The 12,785-nt window shown below is 37.9% G+C and overlaps 1 long non-coding RNA gene and 1 other non-coding gene across 2 annotated transcripts in view; both read left to right on the top strand.

Moving 5' to 3' along the window:
* The window catches only part of LOC135289459 (uncharacterized), a 96,857-nt gene that overhangs the window by 24,966 nt on the left and 59,106 nt on the right, over window positions 1-12,785 (top strand). The window contains exon 2 of the long non-coding RNA XR_010352207.1: window positions 2,831-2,891. This is a non-coding gene — a long non-coding RNA (uncharacterized LOC135289459). The remainder of the gene's footprint in view (window positions 1-2,830; window positions 2,892-12,785) is intronic.
* Window positions 159-241, top strand: TRNAL-CAG (transfer RNA leucine (anticodon CAG)). Its single transcript has one exon. It is a non-coding gene; the product is annotated as a tRNA-Leu (tRNA).

The raw sequence follows: 12,785 nt of genomic DNA, 5'->3' as shown, positions 1-12,785 counted from the left end.
AAAATAAAAAAGAAAACCAGCGCACTATTTACAGCCTCCTCTTACTGTTTGCAGAAATATTTTTGGTATATCAGAGGCTCATAATCCAAACTTGTTTTCATAAGTTGTTACAGATGATGACAGACGCTTCCAACAGAATTTTGTGTTTATCCAGGCAGGTCAGGATGGCCGAGCGGTCTAAGGCGCTGCGTTCAGGTCGCAGTCTCCCCTGGAGGCGTGGGTTCAAATCCCACTTCTGACAGTTTCTTTATGACACCGAACTGAGTGGTGCAGCTGACACACCTGAAGGGCAGGATGCCATCCAGAGGGACCTGGACAAGCTCCAGAAGTGGGGCCATGGGAATCTCATGGGGTTTAACAAGACCAGGTGCTGGAGCTGCACCTGGCTCAGGGCAGCCCCCCGTCCCAGCACAGGCTGGGGATGAACAGATCAAGAGCAACTCTGCAAGAAGGACTTGGGGGCATTGGTGGGTGAGAGGCTGGACATGACCCAGCAATGGCACTCACAGCCCAGAGAGCCAAACGTGTCCTGGGCTGCATCCAAACAGCCTGGCCAGCAGGGACAGGGAGGGGGTTCTGCCCCTCTACTCCATCCTGGTGAGACCCCACCTGCAGTGCTGCATCCAGCCCTGGGGTCCCCAGTGCAGGAAGGACATGGACCTGCTGGAGCAAGCCCAGAGGTGAACAGAGGGATGAAGCATCTCTCTCCTATGAGGAAAGGCTGAGAGAATTGAGATTCTTCAGCCTGGAAAAGAGAATTGGAGTGATGGAATTGTATCATTCCAGTACCTGAAGGGTCCTTAAAAGAAAGATAGGGCAAGACTATTTACAAGGATATGCAGTGATGGGACAAGGGGGAATGGGCTTAAACTGAAAGAGAGTAGTTTTAAGTTAGATATTAGGAAAAAAAAAATCGTTCCTGTGAGCGTGGTGAGGCAGTGGAGCAGTTTGAACAGGGAAGCTTGGGATGCCCTATCCCCTGAGGTGTTAAAGGCCAGGTTGGATGGGCTCTGTGCAACCTGATTTAGTTGAAGGTACCTCTCTCCATGTCAGGGGAGTTAGAAAAAGATTATTTTAAAGATCCTTTTCCAACCTAAACCATTCTATGATTCTGTGATTCTTTGTGTCTGTGAATAAGGAAATATTAGTAGAGAAGTATAACAATACAGGAAATCTTGGAACTTTTCTGCATTTTTGTAATGAGGGATTTTTAGGGCTATAAGACTGTGCAGAAAGATTACAGAAGTTGTATCACTTCCTATTACAATTGCATAGAGATTAATAAACTTGTAGTCATGATTATGCTATATAGAATAAATCATGAACATTTAATTTCTTCCTCAGCCTGATGCAAGAAGAAGACTGAATAATGACAAAAATTGTATATTTTTCATGCAAAATGACTTTCTGATAAAGCTGTACCAATAAAGATGCATAAAAGTCGGATATCACTCAGATCCTGCAGGCAAAGAGGAATGTAACTTGGGCAGGTTTTTGTAGATGAAATTGCCATGCACTATGGTAATGACAACACTACAAGGTGCTCTATGGGTTTCTCTCCAGTCTGGCACAATCACTCCCTCTCCATAGGCTCCTGAATGCTATTCCTGGAATGTAAATCAGACTACACTAGAACAAGCTCTTTGCAATACTCCTACCTCCATCACAGATAAGTTTTTTTGAGTTTGATTTCTATGGCCTAAAAATGCATGGCAATTGAGAGACCTGGGCTTCTTACTTGTGCAGAGCTTGGGAGGCAGGAGGAGACAAGCAGGAACATTGGTGTGATGAGAGAGCCCGGGCACATGGGCTGGGTTATATTTCATTGTCAAACACAAGATTTCCATCTTGGGCAATCACAAGATTTCCATTCAGAGAATGACAAAATTATGTCCATCCATGATGGGGGATGATGTCATCTAACTTCACAACCCAAGTAAAAAGATTGCCTGTAGCACATCTCTTCCATGGATGGAGGCATCTTCCATGATGCCTAACTGATTTAGAAGTATCTAAAGAAGTTTTAAACAAACCTGTTTAAATCACATCAATAAAAATTTCAGGGCTACGTTTCTCCTTCATATTTCTATACATTCCCTTGTGGAATTAAGGTGTTCAAGACAATTGATTATCATGTATTCAATTTGACAATTTTCATTAATTAAAATAGCTTACTCCAAGCAGTTTAGCTGTAGCTGAGTGATGCTCACCTATTACCTCTGCTGATCCTAATGATGTTAATGTAACTTACAGTTAAGATGCAATAGAAATGCAGACTCTGCCAAAATCTTCATAAAGAAAAGCTTTTTCTAAAGGGTTTTTTTGTTGGTTTTCTCCTTTTTTTTTCTTTTTTTTTGTTTTGTTTGTTTGGGTTTTTTTTGTTTTTTTGTTTGTTTGTTTGGGGTTTTTTTTAAAGTTTGTTGTTGTTGTTTAAGAAACATTTCATAGATCAAAAATTCAAGAAGCCTGGCATACTCTGTACTTTGGACTTCAAAGTTTCACTACTTAAGGGAAATTTGAAGCCAGGAAGTAGAAAGTCAAGTTTAATCATATGTTCTTTGGTACTTTCAATTGATCTGTGGTATCACTTGGGACATATACATTGATTACTCTTGAAGTCCTGTTTCCTTGAGCATCCTTATATGAAATTCAAAATAATTAATGTTCATATTAAATTATTTCAGCACAACTGGAGAGGCTGGAACTTGTTTTTTGAAGTACTAAGTTTTCTTCATTTTGTCTTCACCTGTTACTTCTTTTGGCATTATTTTTCTGCATTATTATTTCTCTTGCTTCAGAGAAACATGCTGTCCACTGGTTTTTCTTTCAGCCTCCTTCTCAAAGAGGAATCATCCAGTTTGCCTGGCTCTTCCCTCCAGCTGCTCCCTGAGGTATTAATATTTTACCTTGTGTACACATTCATTCCTCTGTTTTGCCACATGCTTTTCTATAGCTGTATGACCTTCAGCCCAGGCTTTCAACAGGGCTGTCTTGCTCAAGCTGAAATGTCTGTCAAGGATTAATGTGGAGGAAGAGACTTAGAGGAAACTGAGCAGGAGACTGCTACACTGGGATTGTGTGCTCAAACTTTTAAAGACCTCCCTCATTTACCTTGAAACTCTTGAGTAATGGCTTAATTACAGAAAAGCCTTCTAAAGAGAAACCTAATAATAGAGATTTCTGTTATCTGATAGAACAAGAACCAATGGAAGGAAGGTTTATTAATATGCTTTTATCCTGTTATTAGGAGTATGGTAGAATTGTTAATAGTGACCCAGATTGAGCAGAAGTATTTGCTCAATATTTCTAGTTGTTATTTCATTCAATATATACAATTAATTCCACACCTCTGATGATAATAATACTAATCAAATATTATAATAAGCTGAAAGATAAAATACTGGACAATTTTAAATAGTAAAGAATTTGCATTTAGGAGCTTTAAAAATGCTTAACTATCTAAGCAATTTATGTTTGCTTCAAATGTTCTTTAGAAATTTGTAAGATTATCTTGTTTTGAAATTTAAAACAAGTAAAATGAACAACAGTTTGTTCCAGGCTTGTCAATCTGACACTGATCTGAATCACAGAAAGAGCATGTTAGTTTGATAATAAAGAAACCGAAAGAGTAGAACAAATAACAAAAACATCCAGAAAATAGGTGTTTTAGAAGTTCAGTATAAACAAATAAAACTGATGGAATATGCCTACCACTTTGTAAGGATTTTTAATAGGTGCAAAATGATGGCTTGATAGTAGAACAAAGTTGGAGGCATAAAGACTAGAGTAAATAACATAACCACACTTACACAGCAGAGAACAAGAACTGCAGATGTGTCCTGAAATGAGCCTACAGATGATGAGTGATACTCGGCTTAAAAAAAAAAAAGAATTAATGCAGTCTTCCAATGCTTAAACAATGAAGTAAATCATTGGAGTTTCAGTAATTATTACTGTGGTAACTTGCTACTGAAACACCACCAGCTCAAGAAATACATTGACAGTGTAGGAAAGCACTGAGGAAGAATACAGGAACAAATAAGGATAGAAAAAGAATGTTTTAGGGAAATGTGTAAGTCTTTGTTTCAGTTGGCAAGTATGTCTTCAACTTGGTTTTCATATAAAACCTGATGGTTCATATACTTCGCCTTAAGAGAAAAGACAATAATGATTGATGGGAGTGAGCTAGTTGGAAGTTGTGGTAAATTTTCTATTGCCAGAGTATTTGTTTTTCAAGGCTGGAAGTTCTCAGCAATATTGTACAGTTTGATGACTTGCTGCCTATAAAAGCTGCAGTCCCCAGCCATATTAAGCTTAGGAGAACAAGCACTTTAAGTGATTTCTGAGAGGTAGGAATACTTCTTTTCTTATAGCAAATGCAAGTTGGTTCATAGTGACAGAGGTCACTGGTTTTCTGCAAAGATTCTGTCTCCATCACAACTCCTATGTCTTTATTTCTTTCACATTGACTCTATTTAAAAAGAATAAGGCCTTGTACAGCCATGCTGGCAGGAATACCTCCTAGTACTCCTGTACACATCCCTGGATTTCCCTAGATAATTATTAATCCAAATCTGCATGGAATTGTTTAGTCAAAAATATACTTCAGGCAAAGAATGAGTTCTTTTCAAAACTCTGTGAAATAATGACCATAATCACAATAAAAATACATAAAAGTGTATTAATTGAATAAATTCCAAGCCCTTTTACCCTTTTAGCATATTTAAACTGATACTCTTAAAGGGTACTGAAGGGGTAGGTTTATTTAGAAAAATCAGATTAACATACTTCAGCATTTTAAGTTTCCTTTGTGAGTCTTAAATATATTGTTCTTGATGCAGATAAGTGAAACCAGTGTTGATTTTTACCTGCATGCTACTAAACCACATTTCAAATCATGACCTCAAAGCTCTTGGTAAGATAAAAAAGCACCACAAATTATTAATGGGAATGTATACACCATATTATGTAAGAAATTTAAAGAGAAGGGAAGGATTAAAGATAATTTTTTCTAACTTAAACTCTTTTTGGAAAGGTCAAGGGAATCTTCATCTTGGTAAAAGACAAGCAGCAATGTTACTCTGATTGCTCTTAGTCATGTATACTACCTAACCATGTTTTTGAATTAATTTGCAGCACTTTCTTATTAGTCCCATCTCTTTTCAAAGGCATAATGGTCATACCAGCATTTAGATTCAAAGTGCCAATATACTTAAGGGCTTCAGTCAGATCTTAATTGATAGTTCTAAGATGGATATATGAGTATCTCAAACGTGGCCCATGCTTGGACCCATCACATGAATATTGCAGGCACACATTATTCTGCTCAGGGAAACAGAAAATGTAATTGCTAATTGTTCATAAAAGGTTTATTTAACTAGAATTTACATTTCTTTAAGTGACACTCCCAGACAGAGAATGTCTAAGCTCTCATTAAAACACATTTTATTAACAATTAGTTAGTCCATATTAATTAATTTGTCAAAGACAATTTCTCTCCCGTCATTCCATCCTTTTTGTATAACAGCTTGTCTACATAAACTTGGTTTCTTGTCTACTGTACTGAAAAGTGTCTCTTTGGAGACAGGCAAAGAATAAATTTTTATAAAATCCAGATTATATTCACTAATACCAAGCCAGCCTTGTTAATATCAGACTGAATGGAGAAAATCTATCACGAGGAAATTGATTACCAAACGTAAATCAGAGAAAATGAGATCCCATACTGGACCATTTTACATCACAACATAACACGCAAAGCCAGGAAGAGGCAAGGAGAATTATTCCAGTAAGAAATACTGCAAATAATTTTCACAGCAAAGTCCAAACTTCCCTGACCACAGGACATCTTCATGCTCTTAGCTCATTCCCGTGAATCAACATCTTTGCTTTATAGGATGGCAAAGATAAATGCAGGATTTCTAATGTCCATTTTGAATAAATAATTTTTCAACTAGAGACAGGTGGGTTATTAACCCAAATATTGTTTTTACAACTAAAAAGAAATCGAGTAGACAATCTAGAAACACTGAACACTGAAGGCCTGAGCCTGTCTAGCTCTGCCAGAAACTTAGGAAGACATCTATATTATTGAGAATATACAGGATTAAAGCAAATTCCCTTTTTGCCTGTACTTGCCAGGCAAAACTTCCCAGAGTACTAACAGGGAAGAGTTGAAGGCTTTGGCATGTGGGAACAAAAGTACTGCTGGCCCTGCCCATGCTGCCCCTCCTGCACCATGTGCTACATTAGCACGAGTGGGATATGCACTGGAGACACACAGGTGGTCTTCCAGTCCTTCCTGCTCCTTCCCTTCAGCTGCACAGGGAACAAGATCTTCTGAAGGGTGGAGAAGTTTGCTGGCATGGCAGTGGCATAACTGCTCCTCACTTCTGAATGACATCATCTATAGGGGAACGCAGTATTCTTTAGTTATCATTACTATTTCTCATACCTTTCCAGGGGAATCCTGAGAAGAACAATTCCTAGTTTTTTAAGGGACAAAGTTGGGCTGAGAACTGCAGGATTTGGTTAGGATAACTGGAAATAAGATAAGCTCTGTGGAAATTGCTTTTAAATTATCATTTAGTGTGATGTAAGACAGGCTTTTTCTCCTCCTTTCTCTTTTCCCACTTATTTTTTGGATAATGAATTTTTTGGACACTTGATAATTACTTAAGTGAGGGAATACAAAATACCACTTTGTGGTTTTCAGTCTGCCAACATAATAAATGCTCAGAGTTTTATTTTTAATCTTTAACAATAGAAAAACAGATGGCATGAGTAATTCTGTAGTGTCCTGTGCACTATCAGTATTCCCAAAATGCTGTGGACACTCACAGTATTAACACAACTTCACAGCAAGGGGAAGGGGAATATCATGGCAGCTGGGCTGGTATTTTTGTTACAGTGTAGTGGCCATTTGTGCATGCTCAGAAACAGAGAGAGGAAGACTCCCCCACGTGTGTAGGTTGGAAGATATCCCTGAGGGCACTTTCTCCATCCTCCTGCTCAAAGCAGGACCTGTTATAGCTGGTTGACCAGGGCCACGTACAACCAAGTCCTGAACTTCTCCAAGGATGGAGATCTCACCAACACTCAGTGCTTGGCCACCTTCACAGTGAAAATATTTCTTGGTGACTAATGGGAATTCCCATTGATACAGGACCCACATCTCCTTCTCAGTATTGACTCTCACAGAGGTTTTGGGTCACCTCTGGGGAGACTGTGACACCTAGAGACCTGATGCTTCATCTACTTCAGAAGGAAACTGTGAGAGACATAGCACAGCTAGGAAAAAATTTGCTGGATTCAAGTCTATTCTGCTTCCTGGGAAGTGTTGAGCCAGACTTCAGTAACCCACCTCTCCTAGTTTCAGTGTTTTGTTGTAGGGGGTTTTTGGGATTTTTTCTGGTTTCCAACTCTTCATACTTTCTAGACCTAGTTATTCCCATTGCTTATCAATGGTTTGCTTTTGTTTGAAGTTGAAAATGACTCAAAAGCCTGAAGTTAGTACTTTGTTCCTTTTAGACACAAGCAAAACAGTGACAATTCTTGACTCTGCATGGCAGTACAGATTCTGTGCTTCGATATAACTCCTTATTCCCTGGAACTTTGTGCTTTGTTCAGAGGACAGCATTGGTTCAATCAAATGGAAGGTCACCTAATAAGTTTAAAGTTGTTTGCTGTCTTCCTTTGTTGTGGTCTGTGGGCTTAAAAATAATGAGAGGAATTATTGTAATAGACAGCATGAACTGGAATTACTGCCTAAGGAATTTCTTTTCTCTATACACAATTTTATAATTTTTTTCCATACAAATGTGATGTGAACTTGGCCTTTATCAACCACAGGCTGTATTCCTTGCTCCTTCTCTTGGAAAGTGCAGAACATGTTGTTCCAAGTTTGCAAATTTAAGTATAAATTTACTTTGAAAGGAAATAGGTTTTATACTTTGGGTCTTGATTTTATTTTCTTGCCTGTCATTGAACAACTTGCTTTTGCTTTTGATATAAGTGCTGTCTTATGTATCAGTAATCTTTAATGATCAGGCTTGCTGGGGTTTTGTTCAAAACACTTAAGGATAGAAGTAGATATGCAGCATATTTCCTGCTCTAGTGATTTCCATTTTAAAAGACACATTGCCTGTAAAGCCACATAAATTTTCATTCAAAATCCACTCTAGTAACGGTATACACTTTGAATTCTTTTAAATCATGAGTACAAGCAATTCATCCTTGTACTCTTACATGACATTTCTGCCACTCATTTCCTGTGTTTTTATTCCACAATAGCTTTTGTTTTCCCTGTTGCTTCCCCCTAGCAATTTATTTTGTTTATCCTTAAGTGCATCCAAAGATCTGATCACAAAACTCAAATAGCAGCTCTGCCAATTAGAGGGAAACAACTTTGATGTGCCTGAACACAGATGAAACAAAAACAAATGTGGGTACTTACAAGAAAGGGTATCAAGCAGAAAGTCAAACAGCCATGAAAACAATCTTTTGGTTGTGAAATGACAAATTTAGAGGCATGAAGAAATCACATCCTGTGAAGGCAACATAAAATAAAATAAAAAAATATTATATATATATATATAAAATATATAAAAACAAATATAATGAAGTTGAGCAAGATTTTTAGGCAAAATAAAGTAATTAGTTTTTAATTCAGGAAAGTTCTTCCTAAAGGACATTTACATAGGGGGCTGATGTATCATACTAAGTAGTCAAATTGTCAGTGGCAGTGAACATCTGACAATCTATGCTCAGTGTATGTCAAAATAAATAATTTGGAAAATATGATTTGGGGAAAAAATTATATTTTAAACAAAATTAAGCAAGAAATCAATAAATAATGATAATTTTTTTTCTATGAAAAACATTTTAATAATGTTTCAAATAAGTAAATTAAAAATAGATGTATCAAATATTTTATAAAAGAAAAATAGTCTCAAATAATTTCTTACTACCAATGTTCTATAGGCAGGGCATCATCCCAAAGCCATTTTAGACTACGTCTCTATGGATTTTTATAGTGATGGAATTCCTAAATTCCCTTCAACAGATATTCCCAGTTTGGGGCACATGTCACAAGTAGGAAACTTTCCTAATCCTCCTACATGACAAAAGTAATATAACAACAATAAAACACAAGAAATTGCTGTCTTAGTTCTATTTTCACCAAAATTAATAAAGAGTACATTCCAGGAATGAAACCAGGGTTAAAAATTAAAATATGAAACGATATATAATGGATAGGAAAACTGGGCACTATTTTATTCAGAGAAGGAAGGGGAAGAGAGCAAAAAATGATCCTCCAGATAATCTTTCCATCATGAACACAAATTATTCACATAATCCTAGCAAAACACATCAAAACTTACTGGAAAAGCACATTTTATTCAGTGCATTGACGCATCTTGACAGGAGTCAGAAATATTAAACCTTCTTCATTTTTAACAGCAAATGAATTGCCCACATGTTCGTTTAACTCCATACAAAATTCATCTGAAAACTGAACAGTTCTGGATGCAGTTTTTGGCAGAGATTTCCCAGATGCCATAAGCAGAGGCCATGGATTGTGTCTGAATGCTTGGCAAATGCCAGGCCACAGGAGTCAAATGGGTGGAAAGGCTTCTTTTGGCCCACCCACAGCTGCTGATTTGGCAGATAGAAATACTTTGTTTTGAGAGGGGCCTTGTGACACATTCAGTTTTGACAACTGCCAGAGGCAGAACTGAATGATCTGACCCAGGCTGTCAACTTCCAGCTTTTTATTGGCATCATTGGGTGAAAAATGGGACGTGTGAACAAAGTACAGACATGCTGGGAGATTCAAGGTAGACCAATTAGTGATATTATCTGAATTTCTTACTTTTCATATGATATTAGGTATTTCAAAACCATAATTTTTATAGAATGCTTAAAAATATTTTTTTTCTCATTGGACACCTCAAGTCTTCACTTCCCAAGCTGTCAATTTGTCATGTACTTTATGATCACAGTGACAATTCACAGCTTTTGAGCAGAGACTAATTTGTTTCACGTTGATATAAACTGGGAATCATTTCTTTGATGTCAACAGAATGACAGCAAGACAACACAAGTAACTGGAACCAGGTCCTCTGCAATGACTTTGTGACTTGGTGATGGCAACCAAATAAGACATACTCAGGCTCCCAAAATTATTGTTATGAACAACTGTCAAATTAGTTAAAGGCAGATCCAGAAGCTGAGATTAACAAATTGTCTCCATGCACGTTTTATTGCATAGGGGACAAATATTTAAATGAAAGAAAAATATCTTTTAAAATGTGAATCCTTTTCTGCAGTTAAAGAAAATTCACATTACCCATCACAATGGAGACCATTACAAATGCAAATCACTTGAGGTTTATGTCCTCTGTTTTTGTGGATTTTATGTTATTTCTTGCAAGTGTTTTATGTACAATAATTGTTTTGCAGAGGTACCTAGACAAATGCTACAGAAGTGTCTGTGACTCTGTCTTCCATGCCCTCCTCCCCCATCCCCACTCATCCCCCTGCCAGCTCCTGCTCCCTCAGTTCACCCAGATGAGCTAACTTCCTAATACTGATCAACAGATTTGCTTAAGACTGCAAGAGGTTCTTGGAAGAGCACACAGGGCTTCATGGAAAACATCTGACTGCACTCTGAAGCTGAAAATGACTGCTTACCTAGCTGCTCCTGCTGGCTGAGATGAGGGTGGAAATTTTTGTCTATTAAGAGAAGATGGATAATCCTAAATTTCATGTACAATTTTCACCTCAGTGATTTGTGAAAAAGCCTTATTCCATGTTTCTTCCAGACCAAAAAAACTGAAATGATACTTTATCCAAGTTATCAACAGAAATGTTAGAAATACAGGTATCTGTACTATTTGCCCTGCTTCCTTTTCACCAGGCTGCACCGTTTCACATCTGTAATGAAATTTTACAGACCTAAACTAAGAGTGAGCCCTTCATGCAAGATTAAAAGTCCCCTGAATGTGTACAAACAGCAAAAGAGCAGCAATAGGACACCTCACTTCCAGGCAGGTGGTTTTAGAGATCTGTATCTTCATATTAGTCTGTTAGGAACACATTCAAAAGAATGAGGAATAGTCCACAAATAATTATGCCTTTCTTTTTCAGGCTGTTCTTAAACTTCCAAATGATTGGGGGAGAGCAGGAGTAACTAAGGGACATGGAGCTGGGCTAAGAATATGAGAATCCAGCAGCTTGTGCAGAGGTCTCAGCAGAGAAGCAATATAGACAGCTGTGCTTGAGGTTCTTCTTGGATTTTTAGGGGCACATAATACTAATGTAATTATAATGGCCTGAGAGTAAGCATCTGTAATATATTTCTGAAAGGTGATGAGGGGAAGACAATCCTTTCTAATATTTTAAAGCTCTTATTGCTTACCACTTATCACGTTTGGTGGTAAATAGGTATAAATTTTACTGCTGTCCCTGCTCTAGGTCTCATGGGAGTGTGGAGAGGGAGAAAAGCAGAGTATCCCTCTGAATGCCATGGCTTTCTGAAGGTGTGCATGGTGAAATACAGCAGTAAGTAACATGCTGAGAATCAGAATGTCACTGTAAATCAGATCTCCAAGCATGCCCCATATGCAATCAACTCAAAAGAAGAGGGATCAAAAAACTAGGAAACCTAGTTCAGGAATTTTAATCTAGGTTGAGAATTTGGGCAGAACCATATGAAACTGACCCCAAGAGATTATCCTAGAGCAACAGGCAGCCAAATCCAATACTGTAAGGCTGCCAGCACTGTTCTGGGATGGATCCATGTCCTGCTCACTTTCTACCATTGTATTCCATGAGGATTTCTTTTCATAAATTTCCACTAAAACCAGCCATCAAAACCTGGTCTCCACCCATAACCAAACCTCCAGCACAATCCTAGGAAGTCCATCAATTCCCAGAAGGTCCGGATTCCCTGCAAGCATGCCATGGGTCTGGGCCATATGATGGCCATCACTGACCATCACGTGTGGAAGAGCTGGGCTGTACATTCCCAGGAAATGAGACCCCCGCAGTACCTGTGCAAAGGCAATTCTCAGTTGCTCTCCCAAGGCAGAGGTAGGCATGCCTGGGGTTCTGTAATTCAGTGAAACCTGACTTACAGAAAACACACATTATAAATTAACCGTGTTGATGTTAATGCCGTGGAATAGAATGCATGTAAAGTATGCAAGAGGCACAAAAAAAAATCTTTCAGCAAAAAAGTCCCATTAAAACAAGTCAGATTCCTTATATGAGGTCTTCACAACCCTCACAGAAGCAGCAGCTTCTTTGTTCCCCTTTGTTTTACTGACTTATTGCTGCAATGCACCAGAGTGTTTTAAAATCACTTTCTATTGTCAATACATGATAATCTCACACCATCAAGCACAGCTACCTTTCACTATTTACCAGTGGTGGTGAATTTAACATGTTGACCTTCAGAGAAAAAACAGATCAGAGTTTAAGGTCAGTGATGAAATTGACAGTAATCAATATAAGATTTACAAGCAAATTAATTGGAGAAATAGGTATAATTACTGACAAATGCACAGATCACTTAAATTGTTTCAGTCAATCATTTTATTGGTTTTAAAAGACAGAGGCAAAATGAGGTTGCAGCATTACAAGCAAGCCAAATGCAGCTGGACTTATAAACAAAGCTGCCAAAAGCACTGGAGGCCCCTGTTTTAATTGCATGAATATCCAAATATCATGTTTGGCATAAAGCATTCAAGGAGTATCCTCAAAAGTCCACTTTTGGAGAA

This window comes from Passer domesticus, chromosome 1 (assembly GCF_036417665.1).
Source record: "Passer domesticus isolate bPasDom1 chromosome 1, bPasDom1.hap1, whole genome shotgun sequence".
NCBI lineage: Eukaryota > Metazoa > Chordata > Aves > Passeriformes > Passeridae > Passer > Passer domesticus.
This window is presented reverse-complemented; position numbering and strand designations above follow the sequence as displayed.